We start from the raw sequence: 16,116 nt of genomic DNA on the forward strand, positions 1-16,116 counted from the left end.
CCAGCCCTAACATCAGTGGATTCCTTGCCTGACCTGCGTTTGGAGAACTGAGGAGGGAGCCGAGGGAGCCTGTTGTCGCTTGCCTGCTTCTACCGCCACGACTCGCCGGACCCGCTCCACGGGTCCCGCTTCGCGGCTGGGAGCGGTCCTCTGGCACCTGGAAGGGGCTTGTTTGTACTCTTAAGACCGGCAGGGCTGCGAGTGTGTAGCGGTGGACTCCAAGTTCCAGGAGTCCCCGCGCGCCCGTGTCCACCTGGGCTGCTCTCCCTGCCGGCACCGCCCCTAGAGACCAATTAGCCAGTAACAAAAGAGGAGTGGCATCCCCGCTGCTCGGGAGCACGCGGGAGGGCGCCGGGAGAAGCCCGGGACAAGGGCGGGACCGTTTGTGGCCGTTCGTGACCCGGAGTGACCGGACCGGGCCACCCCTCTAACCTGTGTGAGTCTCCATTTCTAAGGACTATGGCTGGCAGAGACAATAGGATCAAATCCTCCCTAACTGGTAGCCTGTCAACCGCCGGAGGTATGGAGAAATTCCTCATAAGAGCTAATAACATTATAGACAAGGAGATTGTCATATTGGAAAAGCGTTTGTCCACTGAACTCATTTCTCTTAAACGATCATCCATAGGACCCCTTGCTAACGCTAAAACGCCCATTAGAAACAGCGATCAGTCTGCTACTGCGGACACAATATCCCCGCCAAGAGAAGACCCTGGCCTCCTGGCTACCCCGGTTACAACAACTGACATAGTGGCTGACCCTAACTGTGTCCCTGTAAGCGATAATGCCTCCCTCTTATCCCACCCTGATGTGAGTACTACAGAGACTAAGAGCCAAGGAGAAAGAGAGGGCGCAGTTAGGAAACGGAAAAGAGTGTATAACAAGAAAGAAACAAAAACGGGAAGGGCTGTAAAATCTGCTAAGGTGCGGGAGGCACCACCCCAGACCACCATTAATTCCCCTGATATCCATCTTCCGAACAGACAAATATCCATGGAATGGGCCGTGGCCTTACTTAAATCAATCATATCCCCATTAGAGGCTAAACTGGATAGGCTTTGCTCCAGAATATCTAATGTAGAGAAAACATCTGCCTCCATTTTAGCCACCCTCGGTAACCTTCAGAACCAACACATCCCCCCGACTATTGTAACCCCCTTGATTCCCGCTCCTCCCAACCCGCATCCGAACCAACCAAATATCCCCCCATCGAATACCTGCATACCAACCCATATCCCCCCTCAGCCCAATAATCCAACAGCCGATAATGTGGTGAGTCAACAACCAAGCCAATCTAACCCATCAGCCCATATGGCTGAGGGAAATCAGGGAGCACCAAGTGAGGCACACAATACCCCTAGACCTAGACGGCCTGATCTTCCACCGGAGGCAAACCGGTTTACAGTCATCTTAGCCGGAGTACCACCACTAGAAACAGGGGAATCAGAAACCTTTAGTTCCCTGAAGAATAAAGTAATAAAATGGCTCAACTGGAACAGGCCACTCCCGGGCCACTTACACAACGAAATTATTATGGTCAGGAGGGTTCCTTGGATAGGCAAGACCCGTAAAAACATCAATGGGGACTGCCTAACCGTTAGTTTCAGAGACCCCCGCACAGTATCCCATATATGCGCAGGTTTCAATAGATCCTTTGATTCAACAATCCAGACCCTCCCTGTCTCCTATTTCTTTCCACCAACCAACACTCGCTACCAGCCGAGAAGAGGGGACTGGACCGTTGTGGAAAAGAGGGGCAGGCAACGAGCGTATGATGCCAGACCACCAAGACAACCCCAATACACACCCCAATTCCACCCCTTTTTGGATCATAACCGCTTTGGTTGCTTAGATGGCCTAGAGGGAGTAGACTGACTACACCCCGTCTCTCCCTCCTTGGAGCCGACCAATATCCTGGCTAATCCTGATGCCCCACCCATGGTTCATTTATCCACCCCTATCCCAGCTATCCCCACTAATCCGGTCCAGATTTTACCCGTTATGATCTCTACTACACAATGCTCCGAAACCATCCCCATCACTCCTACCCCAGCTACCCCCACTGAACCGGACCTGATCCTCCCAGATATGATCCGTACCACACCTTCTATCTCAACCACCCACACTAATACAGTACAGGACCCAAGGCCTAAGGGATATTCATTGGTGAGCTGGAATATTGCAGGGTGGAGGCAAAAAGTTTCAGCCCTGGGCTGGAGGGAACATATTGTGGACTTTGATATTTTATGTCTGCAAGAAACGTGGTCAGTGGAAGATATTGCCTTCGATGGTTTTGTTTCTTACAACTGTAATGCGGTGGAATCTGCAATGGGGAGGGCCAAAGGGGGATTGTTGATTTTACTGTCTGTACACCTCCCTTTACATGTAAGGAAAAGCCATATTGTGGGGTCTCATTCGCAAATTTTGGAAATATCAGTAGGTAGGGACAGAAATCTATTGCTGATCAACCATTACAACAACATCTTTGACCCCTCCAGTACCACTGTAGTAGACGAACTCAAATCTGTTTTGGATTCCATTCTTTGCAATTCGACTGTATCTTATGATATTGTTTGGGGGGGAGATTTTAATATCAGAACTTGCCCTCTCTCATATTCAACTATTTGTGGTTATGATGGGGGAAATGGGGAAAATTTACTTCACTTTTTACATTCTCCATATGGCACTTCCCTTAACAACCTGATGTTAAAAATTGATGTATCAATCCACCAACATGCCCCTGATAATGAGGGTAACCTGGCGCCCACCTTCACGGGGAGAAACACCGCCTCTATTATTGATTTCCTGATCATCTCCAGCCGGGTAGCTCCCCATTGTTCGGTCCCCCAGATCTTAGATCTCGACCTGAGTGACCACAATGCTCTTACCATGGTCATATATTGTGAGCTCCATAGGGATGTATTCTCCGGTAGGGTTGTCGACGACATTTCCCCATGTAGACCAAATGGGACACGCATCAAGTGGAGTGGGGAAAAATCAGAGAATTTACATCGTAGGGTGGTGAAAGCTGGCCTAAACACGATACTTAGTTGCCTTGATACGGAAGCCCCCCCAGAACAATCTGTAAATAACTTCGAGAAGCTGGGTATCATAATTAAGCAAACCCTCACCACAAAGAAGGCTAAAACTAGACGGGATACACAGGGTTGGTTCAACCAAGCATGTACAAGGGCATTAAAAGCCCTTAAACTGGCCCTCTCCACAACCCCGAGAGACAGGGAAGTGGTTACATCCCTGAGGGCCAATTACAAAAATGAGCTCAAACTCAGGAAACAAGAACTAAGAGAAATAGCCTGGGAAGATCTGAGCAAAGCTGCAGCCCTCCGGGATAGCAAACTATTCTGGAGTACCATCAATAGTCCGTTCCTGCAAAAAGAGGAATTCCCTGTTCTCACTGCCCAAGTTAGTGAAGATAGCTGGGTGTCCCACTTCTCAGGGATTTTTGATCCTACTGGAGAGCCCACTGCCAATTTTAACTCCATCTGCACTTCCCCAGTTGAAACCCCGAGAATCACGATCCATGAGGTGGATATGGCAATAAGGAATAGCAAAGGGGGAAAGGCCCCAGGCCCAGATGGGGTACCAATCGACCTATACAAATTTGATCCAGCCCTCTGGAGCCCATTATTGACCATAGCTTTTAACGCTGCTATGGATAACAGGACTCCTTCTACCTGGGGCGAATCCATTATTATTCCAATCTATAAGAAGGGAGATAGAGGAGAGGCTAAGAACTACCGCCCTATCTCCCTTCTGGATTCCTCACTAAAAATCTTGAGTAGGGTCCTGCTAGCACGTTTGGAAGATTGGGCCTCAGACAACGATATTCTTGCCCCATCCCAATATGGCTTTAGAAAGGGCCTTGGTACGATTGAACAATGTATCAACCTGAACCTTTTAACCCCTTCCATGCTGATGACAGAACGGTTCCGTCATCAGCTACGGGTGAGCTGTGCTGATGACGGAACCGTTCCGTCATGAGCCCGTTAGAACCTTAGAACCCTCAGCACAGCGCGAAAATTCGCGCCGCGCTGAAGGGGTTAATAGGGAAGTATACCAAGGCCAAGCCGGGATCACTATTTTTGTGTTTTGCAGATCTTTCAAGCGCATTTGATTTGGTCGACCATGCCCTGCTATGGACAACTTTACTGGGTATGGGAGCCCCCCCTGATATCATCTATTTTTTAGCCATACTTTATTCAAACCTATCCGCCCAAATTCGTTATGGCCCAGAGGGGGAGTGCACACGGAAGATTAGAGTAAGATCTGGCATCCGACAGGGATGTGTATTGGCCCCGTTGCTTTTTTCGCTCTTCATTAACTCGGTTGAGCAAGAATTAAAGCAAATCCATGCTGATGCCCCCCAAGTAGGAGGCACCCCCATACCGGTATTACTTTATGCCGACGATACAGTCCTACTTTCTAGGACCCCTATAGGCCTTCAAAAACTGATGGACGGGTTCTATGATTTTATATTGAGAAGGAAACTCAAAATCAATAACTCCAAAACGTTTGTCATGGTGTGTGGGAAAAAGCTGAAACGTTTTAAACCCTTCTCTTTTAAGGAAAACCATATTGCAACTGTCACCAATTTTTGTTATTTGGGTGTTACTTTTAATGATAGAGGATCGTGGGCCCCTGAGGAGCCAAATGTCATAGCCAGAATGGGGAAAGCATCCTCAGGCGTCTTCCGCTTTGCCTCCAAAGTAGGAAGCCGCCGTATTGTTGATATGCTGACTATATACAAACACAGATGTACCTCGATAGCATTGTATGGTTCGGGGGTATGGGGACATTGCAATGCCAGGGCCCTGCAAATTGAAGAAAACAAGTTCATCAAACGGCTGCTTTGTCTTCCTTCCTCGGCATCTACTGTTTTAACTCATTTGGAACTAGATTTGGATTACCTGTCCGATCTTACCGGACTAAGGCCATTACTGGTATGGAAATCCATTTTCACCAAGATGGAAACTGCATTCACTAAAGATATCATCAAGGACTGCTTACTCTTGGACAAAGTTTTAAGTATCCCATGGTTAAAATACGTAGTTTCGACTGTTAAAGACCTGTTTGACATGGATTTGTGTAACGACCCCACCTGTCTGAATTCTCTAAACAAACAGGAACTAAAAAATGTCTATCTTAGGGCGAAATCGGATGTGCGAAGTTATGCTACTAGAGAATATTCCGCACATATTTTTTACTTGTCTTTGAATGATGATAGCCGGGTTATTCCTATGTACCTTAATGTTATCCACAGACAGTCCCACCAGTTTGTTCTTTCAAGACTAAGATTAGGTATAGTACATAACCTGGTTGCTTTCCCAACAATGAAATCTCACCCGGTTACTCCATGTCCGTGTGACGGTTTTTCCAAACAAAGCACATCGCACTTTTTATTACTCTGTCCTTTGTATAAAGCGCAACGCATCTGTTTCCTCAAGCCTATGTTCTTTAAATATTCTACGTATACCACTGGTAACGCCTTGAGGCTTCTGTTCTCACTTTCAAGCCCTGATATATGTTTTTTTACTGCTACTTTTATTTTGAAATCAATTACAGCCAGACTTAGTATGGACTTCCCGTAAATTTATGTGCAGCAACCCCCACACCATGTGACAATGCTATCTCTGTTTTTTCATCTTGTGTATCATGTATATGTAATGTTTTAACTGTATACTTTTATGATGTTTTTTAAACACTCGAATAAAGTTATAAACTGAACTGAAGTTATAAGCCATTATAACTTAGTGATATCTGTCGCTGCAGTATTTTCATGAAATTTCATGGTACTTCATGGTATTTCACAGAAGTCCTGTGGTATAAAGCGATGACAAGCCATTATGCAATTGCCTTTACAAAGTTAAAGGCAGCCATGTTGTTTTTAGTCATATTTTGACTGCATTCTGGGTTTCTTTCTAAGCAGTAGGTAGTTATTAAGTTTGAAATTTTCCCCTACCTTTCACAATTTTATTAAAGTATTGATATGTATGGAACAAAATGTAGAAGTTTCTATATACAGTTTTAAAAATGTACTGAGCAGTGGAGGCTCCACTAAGGCGGACGGCCATCACCCCAATGCTTTTGGAATAGTGTAAAAGAAAAATTAAAATGATAATAAGAGATGTTATTTCTGTTATAATCATTTTATTTCTAGTGTCAGCCATGTTGGGCAGGGCGGGTGGGGTGGGGCAGGGCTCCCGTGATGTTCGGGAGGAGAAGTGAATGCTGCACTCTAAAGTGTGCATTACTGCTTAGCTGGCCCTCTCGGGACGGCCAAACAGTCATGTGCACTTTGCATGTTTCCACTCAGGCATCATTGCACAGCCTGGTGTGGAACATGCCCGGCCTCCCATTCTCCATCCGAGTGCAGAGCCACGGCGTTCAGACCAATCGTGGGGATTGGCTTAGCGGAGGTAACCTGTGCGGTTCCTGGTTCTGGCCAGAGAGATGATGAGGGGCGACTGAGGAGGGAAACCCAGCAAGGAGGTTAGTGTATTTTTTGTTTGTATTTTGTAACCAACCTACCCCCACACATTCCCCGTCTCTCCACTCTCGTTCCCGGACAGCCGCTACTGGTACTGAGGACTGGTTCAGGAATACTGTGGTACCTAGAAAATGTAAGTATACACTGTAATACACTTCTATTTTTAACATATTTAAATCTTCACAAAAAAGTCTAAGGAGCACCATGGTAATGCTTACAAATTACAGCGTTACTTAATTTTTTTTAAATACATAGTTCTCCCTAATCTGCAGTAAAAATTGTGTCGGAAATTAGATAGTAATTATATGAAATATATTTCTCTACCTAGCAACAGTTTAAAAAAATGGTAATAGGTAGGGCAGTACAATAAAACCTACTGCTTACCGAAATCTAAGACCCTAAGCAGACCCTACGCAGAAAAATGCAAAATGCAGAACTCAGTCAAAATGTGCTGAAACACCATGAATGCCTTTTGCATTCAGTAAACACAGCCATTAGCCAATCACATACTGCCTTATCCTGCTCATTTACTGTGGTGTACTGTGAAACCGGCCTGGCTTTAAGCTGGTTAACATCCTATCTCTGCAACAGACAGCAAGCTGTGGGGTTGCCACCGTTTCGATCAGCCCTGCGTCAGGTGAATCAGGGTGTACCTCAGGGGTCAGCAATCAGTCCGATCCTCTTCAACCTATACCTCCGACCCCTAATAAGTTTGATAAAGTCATTCGGCATATCAGTCATCAATTATGCCGATGACACTCAACTGATCTTTTCATTTGAGGGCAAAGAGACAGTCTCGAGGGACACCTTTCACCGGTGCATGTCGGCAACAGCAGAATGGCTACGACTCAACTCACTTCAATTCAACGGGTCGACAACCGAGGTTCTTCACTGCTCCTTGGATCGGCTTCCTCGCCCGCTGCCGGACGACTTTTGGCCAGTCTCTATCTGGGGCATGGTAACCGCTGCCGAGTCAACTCGCAACTTAGGGGTCTTGTTTGAGCCTAGCCTGCAGCTTGACGCCTCTGTCAACAGGACCATGGCGACTTGTATGGGCTTGCTTCGAGCCTTACGAAAATCTTGCCGTTACTTCCTCTAGGAGCCAGGGCAGAAGTGGTGCGTAGTACCATCCTCAGTAGGTTAGACTACTGCAACACACGGCTTCTGGGGGCTCCCACTATCCTGGTATCAAAGTTACAGAGGATTCAAAATATGGCAGCCAAATTGGCTTTATCTCGCCCACATTCTGCATCGTCATCAGCAGCACTCTCTGATCTCCACTGGCTACCTGTCCAGCAGCGGATTCTTTTTAAGGCCTCATGCCTTGTTTTCAGGGCTCTGCATGAACTGGGACCAACGCTGCTTCAAAATCTTTTCTCCTGGTACCAAGCCGCTAGACCCCTGAGGTCTTCTTCGGCGTTCCTGGTGATGGTCCTCAAGATCAACAGAGTGAGGATGGGCGGCCGCGCCTTCAGCTTTGCGGCCGCCAACTTGTGGAACACCTTACCTCTGTCGCTGAGGAGTAGGCAAGATCTGACTTCCTTCAAGAAGGATCTTAAAACCTACCTCTTTCCAAGAGCAATGTAGTGTATCACATCTGATGGATTGTTATGAGCACAGCGCCAGGATACCCTTTGTGTGGCAGTTGCGCTTAACAAGTATGCATACATACATACATACCTTGGTATACCAAAGCACAATATATAAAGAAGAGCGGCTCCTGGGCATTGTGCATGATGGAATGCGGTGTCTGTGGGAACAGCGAGAATTTTCTCTAAAGGAAATACAGGCTGGAATACAGAGGTTTCTCATTCAGCAAACCCAATAATGTTTTTTAATTTTTGCAAAGAGGCACAGTGGCAAACTACTAAAGTCTGAAAACTACAAAGATCAGAGCACCCAAAAGCGACGGCCACTATGGGGATTGAACATTAAGCGCTGCAAACACGGCGTGAAATCTTGCAGCTTTTCTTCCTGTGAACACCTGCGAACAAGGGCTGATGAAGCCTGAAACACTTTTGGAAAATTTTGCTGTTGGGAGATGCCGTCTTTCTGCCACTTTTGCAACAGTTCTATATAGTCCCTCATACATATACTCACACATCATATGTAGTGATACACATATACATCCTGTTACACACCGACAGTCATCCAAAAGTTACTCACACACATACTCACACATGCAAATAAACTATTGAACATCCATTTATTTGCATATATAGCTATACACACACTAGTACATTACTTCTAAGGAAACACCCCCCCTGACTCCCTAGGTTTGATGTGGGGGCCATAAAAGGGCCCCGCGGGGCAATATTTTCTTTCAATTTTCGCGGGGGGAGATCCCGGTACGCGCACCGGGGAGCGTACCAGGGAGCGTACCGGGGAGAGTACCATGGGTAAAACCCAGTGAAACAGTAAAATAATAATTTAAAGTGCTTAGAGGTAGGGTAGCTCTGAATAGAGTTGTTGTGTTGTACACCGTCTCCTCTGTAGATACTCCTCTGTAGATATCTTGCATGTTGTTACATATGTTATTGTGGTATATGGAATCCATACCACAGTCTGTCAGAAAAGAAGAAATAGATCCTTTAAGCCCTCTCTGAGAAGGCCTAGGGGATGATGGGTAGTCTACCCTGCTCCCTTATGATGTTTTCAAGTATTACATTTTACTCTCTTCTGAATCTACACAAAATTGGCAGTGATATGGTGCATTAGAGACAGACAGTGAGAGAAAGGAGGCGGGAGATGTAAAAGAGATGTCAAATACACATTGGAGATAATATAGTGGGAGAAAGGAAGTAACTATGAGCAAACTTATTATGTAACACAAAAAAGTTGCACAGTATACTATATGTCTCACTTTATATTATAATCATTTTGGTACTATTTCATGAATTACATATAATAATGAATAATGTCTCAAACAATTTTTAATTATTAAATATAAATGTATTGTTCTGATTTTGCAAAACGTAAAAGAACTTCCAACATTAGATCATCTGGAATCTCCTCATTTTGATTCAATGATTCTATTGTTTCAACACTGTCAAGTAATTGGTCGTCCAGCGACTGATCCATAAAGTCCAAGTCATCCATATCTTCCTCAGGATTGTTCTCAACAACAATTTCGAAAGAAATATTAATTTTGTCTTGTTTTCCTTCCATTTTCTTGCTGTAAATTGCATAAAAAATAACAATATCAGTAGAGTTAGGGCACTGTTGGGTTTAAGTTCAGACAGGTACTTTTGAGTTTTTAACAGTGAAGTTATCGTTGGCCAGTGTATGGTTTCAGGCAGGAAGCAGAACTATTAAAAAGTGCATGTGATGAAGCCTAAGTAAATTCATAATTATACCAGAGAAGCCTAACTCAATCCATAACTATAACAGAGAAGCCTTTCTCAATCTGTAACTATTACAGAGGGACAGTATATAACTATCAGAAAACGTTTTACCAAATTAACTTAAAGTGCACAATATAGTTCCCCTTCCAAATTAACAACTTACCTTTGTGAAAGAAGTTGAAGTTTTCAGTGAAAATCCTTTTCAAATGTACCTCAGGTAGTACTAGTCAAAATGGCTGTGTTTCCCTCTCATTTTTCATATATATTCATGTACTTAACCAATCAAATGTCAGCATATAAAAGTAAAAAATGTAAGTAACATTTTAATTGGTTGTAAATTCCAACACTTTCATATGTGTTTTTGTCATGTAATTTACCTCAGGATATTTAGACAGGGCTACAGCCTAAATGGCTCAATGGAATACCACCAAATTTGGGAAAATGGTAGGGACTGCTATGTAGTAGGGCCTATTCTATATTTGGTGAAAGTGTCTCCAGTGGTTTTTATGTAAATTAACTTCCCACATTTTTTGGGGAGCGATTACCGGTGCGCGCTCCGGCACGCGCACCGGGAGTGCTACGGGAGTCCGCCATCTTGTGTTTCGGTACAATTGAGACACAAGATGGAGGACAAACAATGTTGGGAATGGGTAGAAGGGGGCACGGTAGACAGCCCCTGACCCCCTAGGTTTTCTGAGGGGGGCTTAGGAGGCCCAAAAAAATAATTTCTACTAATTATAACTTATTTTTTCTTCTCTCTTTCACAGATGCAAAGTGTAGTAAAAATATGTAATTAAGTTTACATTAATTATATGGTAAGTGTGACTAAAAAAAATGTAGTTTGTCATCACCCTTTGCTTTAACCTCACTATTTTTCTCTCACCCTACCTCACCTCTGTTTCCTTACTCTGCTTCCCTCACTTATTCTTATCCTCCATGTTTACTTCTCTTTTCCTTACTTTCCTACCACATTCAACTTCTTTCAGTCCCCCTGCTCACCCAAACTCCCTCACTTACCTTTTTTTTCTGGTTCACTTAGTCCCTTTCTGTCACTCCTTCCTTTACTCTCTCTGTTCTTTCTCTCTGTCACTCCCCATGTCTTACCCTTACTCACTTTTATCCAGCCTCTTTCACCCCTGTTTACTTACACTCACTGCTCTTTTCTTTCCCTCCCTCACCGCTGTTTCTTTTCTCTGGTTCCGTCAATACCCCTCATTCCCCATACTTTACTCTCCTTCCCTTTACTTTCATCACCCACACACATTCTTCCAGTACCTTTGCTTTAGTCTTCTTCCTCTTTCTTCACTTCTTTCGCTCCCTTATTCATTTTCCTTTTCTCAGTTACTTCCTCTTACACCTTTTCTCTGTCTTATTATCTATTACACAGTCCCTCTGTGTTCCTACCTCTAGCTCTCTTTCTCTTAACACCACTCTCTCTGTCCCCTTTCCTCATGCTCACTCCTTCATTATTTTTTATTTTTTTTTTTTTTGGGAGCGCTAACGGGACGCGCCCCGGTACGCGCACCGGGGCGCGCCAAAATTCCGTGGTTACCGGTGCGCTCACTGGTACGCGCACCGGGAGCGATCCGGAGTAAAATAAATATATATATATATATATATATATATATATATATATATATATATATATATATATATATATATATATATATATATATTTGAATATACTTTAAAAAATAGTATTATATTAATATACAATATAGGATTCATTTTTTTAAAAATTACCTTTCTTAGCTATAGACATTTGCTATTAAAAAACCTTAGAAATTCACTAAAAAACACATAGGTTTGAGACCCTATATAAAGATAGAAATTAGTATTTAAAAAACCTATGAAATTCACTGAAAAAACCATAGGTTTAACACCAGTTATAGTTAGGAATTAGCATTTAAAAAACCTATGAAATTCACTGAAAAAAACATAGGTTTCACACCAGTTATAGTTAGGAATTAGCATTTAAAAAACCTAGTAAATTCACTGAAAAAACCATAGGTTTCACACCAGTTATAGTTAGCTGGAAATTTTACTGACATAAAACCATTGAAATTCCAAGTTATAGTTAGTTGGACTCACTATAACATGCGCGCCTGCAATGCACTGCTGATGACGTCACATATTACATCACTCATGACATGGTCAGTGACATCACTCATGACCTCACTGATGACACCATCCTTGTGACAGACTGGCAGACCTCATTTCAGTGTAATGTAACCCTTGAAACACATATTCAAAAATAGAAACAAACATTTTCTTAAAAATAGAGATACCCATACCAGTTACAACAACCAATTCAGTAATTCCACCTTCTATTTACACATCCTCTCATTCAGCAACAGTTCTAAATAGTCACTCATACATATACTCACTCATCATATGTAGTGATACACATATACATCCTGTTACACACCGACAGTCATCCAAAAGTTACTCACACACATACTCACACATGCAAAAAAACTATTGAATATCCATTTATTTGCATATACAACTATACACACACTACCAACTTACTTCTAAGGAAACTTACACATACTTACTCTCTTAAACAATCACTTATAGAAACACATACCTATTTAAACAGGAACTCTTTCAATTTCTCACTCTCACAAATACTCACTTATAAACATCAACACTCACATATACTAAATTAAAACAGATGTAGTTACTGATAAAGACACTAGTGAGGCAGTCATTCACTCACTAACACACACATATACACACTCATCCACCCATACAGTCCTGCACATATGCTGTCTTCAAAACACATACAAACAGTGAGTCAGTCATTGGTGCATCTATGTGCTAAGTAATACCCCCACCAAACCATACAGACACTCATACTGATACTAAAAACAACATCTAATAACCCATATACACACACATGTAGCTACTCGCCAACCCATGCAGCCACTTATACACAAAGTGAAACACTAATACATATATTTAAATATTTAAAAGTTACTCACTAATATATGTATTCACTAAGATACACTTAATAAGCCAGTTAACCAATCCATTTTTTTTAAAAAAACATCCATTTAGACACTTATTTAAATATTTATTCTTCCATCGACTTTTACATATACATATAGAAAACATATTTATTTTTCAGAAAGACACACATTCACTGGATTTTGTCATCAGTGATGTCATGAGTGATGTCACTGACCATGTCATGAGTGATGTAATATGTGACGTCATCAGCAGTGCATTGCAGGCGCGCAAGTTATAATGTGTCCAACTAACTATAATGTGGAATTTCAATGGTTTTATGTCAGTAAAATTTCCAGCTAACTATAACTGGTGTGAAACCTATGGTTTTCTCAGTGAATTTACTAGGTTTTTTTTAAATGCTAGTTCCTAACTATAACTGGTGTGAAACCTATGGTTTTTTCAGTGAATATATATATATATATATATATATTCACTGAAAAAACCATAGGTTTCACACCAGTTATAGTTAGGAATTAGCATTTAAAAAACCTATTAAATTCACTGACAAAACCATAGATTTCACACCATTTATAGTTAGCTGGAAATTTTACTGACATAAAACCATTGAAATTCCCACGTTATAGTTAGTTGGACTCACTATAACTTGCGCGCCTGTAATGCACTGCTGATGACGTCACATATTACATCACTCATGACATGGTCAGTGACATCACTCATGACATCACTGATGACACCATCCAGTGAATGTGTGTCTTTCTGAAAAATAAATTTGTTTTATATATGTATTTGTAAAGGTCGATGGAAGAATAAATGTTTAAATAAGTGTGTAAATGGATGTTTTTTTTAAAAAAAATTGGTTGGGTAACTGGCTTATTACGTGTATCTTAGTGAATACATATATTAGCGAGTATTGTTTAAATATTTAAATGTTTGTATCAGTGTTTCTCTTTGTGTATAAGTGGCTGCAGGGGTTGGTGACTGACTCACTGTTTGTATGTGTTTTGAAGACAGCATATGTGCAGGACTGTATGGGTGGATGAGTGTGTATATGTGTGTGTTAGTGAGTGAATGACTGTCTCACTAGTGTCTTCATTAGTAACGACATATGTTTTAATCTAGTATATGTGAGTATTGATGTATATAAGTGAGTATAGTATATATAGTGAGAGATTGTAGGAGTTCCTGTTTAAATAAGTATGTGTTTCTATAAGTGATTGTTTAAGAGAGTAAGTATGGGTAAGTTTCCTTAGAAGTAAGGTGGTAGTGTGTGTATAAATGTATATGCAAATAAATGGATGTTCAATAGTTTATTTGCATGTGTGAGTATGTGTGTGAGTAACTTTTGGATGACTGCTGATGTGTAACAGGATGTATAGGTGTATCACTACATATGATGAGTGAGTATATATAGGAGTGACTATATAGAACTGTTGGTGAATGAGTGGATGTGTATATAGATGGTGGAATTACTGAATTGGTTGTTGTTACTGGTTTGGGTATCTCCATTTTTTTGAAAATGTTTGTTTCTATTTTTGAATATGTGTTTCAAGCGTTACATTACACTGAAATTAGGTCTGTCACTCTGTCACAAGGATGGTGTCATCAGTGATGTCATGAGTGATGTCACTGACCATGTCATGAGTGATGTAATATGTGACGTCATCAGCAGTGCATTACAGGCGCGCAAGTTATAGTGAGTCCAACTAACTATAACGTGGGAATTTCAATGGTTTTATGTCAGTAAAATTTCCAGCTAACTATAAATGGTGTGAAATCTATGGTTTTGTCAGTGAATTTAATAGGTTTTTTAAATGCTAATTCCTAACTATAACTGGTGTGAAACCTATGGTTTTTTCAGTGAATTTCAAAGGTTTTTTAAATGCTAATTCCTAACTATAACTGGTGTGAAACCTATGGTTTTTTCAGTGAATTTCAAAGGTTTTTTTAATGCTAATTCCTAACTATATAAGACCTGAAAGCCCACCAGGAATCTCCAGTATGCGCCAGGGGACTGCATTGCAGAGAGGTGTAATGAAGCCACAACCCTTTTTACACCTCTCTGCAACGCAGCCCCCGTGCATGTTTGAAGAGGGGGAACTAATTCCCCTTGCATACTGGGGGCCCCTGGGGGCCAATTAGCCCACCTGGAACCTCCAGTATGCGCCAGGGGCTGCATTGCAGAGGTGTAATGAGACTATGCCCCTTGTTACACCTCTCTGCAACGCAGCCCACTGCCGCGTTTGCAGAGGGGGAACTAATTCCCCTTGCATACTGGGGGTCCCTGGGGTCAACTGGTCCACCAGGAGCCTCCAGTATGCGCGAAGGAGCTGCATTGCAGAGAAGTGTAATGAGGCCACACCCTTGTTACACCTCTCTGCAATGCAGGCCACTGGCGCATTTGTAGAGGGGGGACTAATTCCCCTTGCATACTGGGGGTCCCTGGATCATATCTGCCCAAACACCGATATTCCGAACGATTGTAAATTACTTTTACTACTCTCTACTACTCACTCTACTATTCACTCTACTACTCTCTACTACTCACTCTCTGCTACTCTCTCTACTGCTCTCTACTACTCTCTACTACTCACTCTCTACTCTCTATTACTCACTCTCTACTCTCTACCTCTCTACCTCTCTCTTCTTCTCTCTCTACTAATCTCTACCTCTCTACCGCTACCTCTCTACCTCTCTACCTCTACACCTCTACCTCTCTACCTCTCTCTACACGCACACATATACACATATATGCATATATTACCTACTGGCGGTCGCCAGTAGGTAGTTATAGTTAGGATTTTTTTCAATGTTAAATCTCAAAATTCTATTTGGAATAACTTTGGCGCCGGTTGACGAATCTGCCTCAAAAGTTCCTCAAAATGGCCTCGCGGCGTTCCGGTCCTTCCCTGAAAGTTTGGGGGGGATTCGTCAAGCGGGGGCCGAGATAAAAGGGGGGTCCCAAAACGCGTTTTCCCCATGTTAATTTCCATAGGGCGGTCGATTTCACTTTTAGCCCGAACGGCTGAATGGATTTCCACCAAACTTGGCAAAATTGTAGGGACTGGTAGCCCGATGTGCCTTTGCTATGTCTCAAGATATGTGCTCCAGTGGATTTTGAGTAATTAAGGTTCAAAAAAATATATATATCTATAGCCGCGCTCCGGTACGCGCACCGGTACGCGCACCGGGCGCTTACCGCGACTTGCGCGCAGAAAGCTGATTGGCTCTGGGGTGTCTGTAAACATTCTAAACAGTCCGGAGCGGCCGCCATCTTGTGTCTCGGTAGGA

The sequence above is a fragment of the Lissotriton vulgaris genome, chromosome 8 (assembly GCF_964263255.1).
Source record: "Lissotriton vulgaris chromosome 8, aLisVul1.2, whole genome shotgun sequence".
In the NCBI taxonomy this organism is placed as follows: domain Eukaryota; kingdom Metazoa; phylum Chordata; class Amphibia; order Caudata; family Salamandridae; genus Lissotriton; species Lissotriton vulgaris.